The sequence below is a fragment of the Sorex araneus genome, chromosome 10 (assembly GCF_027595985.1).
Source record: "Sorex araneus isolate mSorAra2 chromosome 10, mSorAra2.pri, whole genome shotgun sequence".
NCBI classification, from domain to species: domain Eukaryota; kingdom Metazoa; phylum Chordata; class Mammalia; order Eulipotyphla; family Soricidae; genus Sorex; species Sorex araneus.
In genome coordinates this window covers 13,626,607-13,628,288 of record NC_073311.1, presented here as the reverse complement: position 1 = coordinate 13,628,288, position 1,682 = coordinate 13,626,607, and the positions used below count along the sequence as shown (strand labels likewise).

Below are 1,682 nucleotides of genomic sequence, written 5' to 3'. Positions count from 1 at the left end.
TTCAAATTGTGTCATGGAAAGCATCCATTCCCTACTGGATAATTTATTCTTATTAAGTTATAAAATGACAATCAGTGTTTCTGATAATAAAGGATCTAAATCAATTGTAATTGAGACTTGACAAAGACATTGTATATGTGTTTATCTATTTGACATTTCACCAAGTTTACAAGCTTTGATTTCTAAATGTTCAGGTCTTATTTGAAAAGTCTACTTATAGTGGCTAGAAAGATAGTAGAATGGGTATGGCGCTTGCCTTGCAACATGACCAACCCAGACTCAATACCTGGCATCCTATATGGTCCCTGAGCCTTGTCCGGAGTTATACCTGACAGAGCTAAGAGCAAGTTCTAAGCATCACTGGGTGTGGGTCCAAAACAAACAAACAAACAAACAAAATTTACTTGTATTCTGCTTGAAATTCACTGTCACTTAGATCATAAGATTTAAATTCCAGTTCATCTGTGATGCAAAGGGAATATCTTGTCTTCCATTCTTGTTGACAATTACTAACATTAAACTTTTGTTTTATTTGTTCTGGAGGTCTATAACTGACTGATTCCTGGGCTTGCTTCTGGTTTTGTGCTCAGGAATAATTCCTGGAAGGGCTCAGTAAACCATATAAAGTGCTGGGGATCAAACCTACTTGGCTATGTGGAAGACAAGTGTCCTATCTGTTATACTATTGCTCCTGCCTTTGTATCATTAAAATTTTATATTCTACCTCTATGAGATTAAAAAAATATTAATAAATCATTGTGGTTTAATTTCTGTATTTCTTTTAACAACACAAACCATTTCTTTTATTAGTCAATCAAATCTTTTAGTAGAATTTCTTTTTCTTTTCTTTTCTTTTTTTTTTTTTTTGCTTTTTGGGTCACACCCGGCTATGCACAGGGGTTACTCCTGGTTCTACACTCAGGAATTACTCCTGGCAGTGCTCAGGGGACCATATGGGATGCTGGGATTCGAACCAAAAATATGGAATGCTTCACAAATTTGCATGTCATCCTTGCACAGGGGCCATGCTAATCTTCTCTGTATCGTACCAATTTTAGTATATGTGCTGCCGAAGCGAGCACTCTTAGTAGAATTTCTTAAAGCTCTTACCCATTTCTCTTCTGTGATGTTTGTCTTCTGGTTTTATTTTGAAGAGTATGTAAAGTATAGAATTTGCTCCCATTCTCCTGGATACTAACTTATTGTGTTTTATATAGTTTGAAAATATTGCTTCGCCCATGGCTTTTTTCATTTTGCTTTTAGTTTTTCCATATTTTGCATTTACTAATGTCATGGGATTTACAAATTCAGGCTTTCTTTTCTTCAAGACATAATTTCACGTGTTTAATAAAAATATTCCATGTTCAATTAAAAATATTCCAGTATTTTAATTTAGTTTTGTGTTTCTTTTAATTCTTAGCATGTATATGCTAATATTTAATCTATATGCAATGTGCTTATGAATCTGTATATTTATATCTACAGGAAATTTCTTTTTTTTGTATTTCAGTTTTCTAAAATAAGTAATGGCCTTTATAGTCAGAAAAAATATACGTATTATTGTCAAGATGTTCTTTTTAGTAACTTTTTATTTTTTTTTGGTTTTGCCCTAGTTTTAACAGCATATATTGGAGAACAAAATTAAATGCTTAATCTAAAATTTTAATTAATTATCTTCTACT

The 1,682-nt window shown here is 32.3% G+C and overlaps 1 non-coding gene across 1 annotated transcript; it reads right to left on the bottom strand.

The window, feature by feature from the left end:
• Window positions 1–975: 975 nt before the first annotated feature.
• On the bottom strand, window positions 976–1,082 carry LOC129399284 (U6 spliceosomal RNA). Its single transcript, XR_008627035.1, has one exon. It is a non-coding gene; the product is annotated as a U6 spliceosomal RNA (small nuclear RNA).
• Window positions 1,083–1,682: the final 600 nt, after the last annotated feature.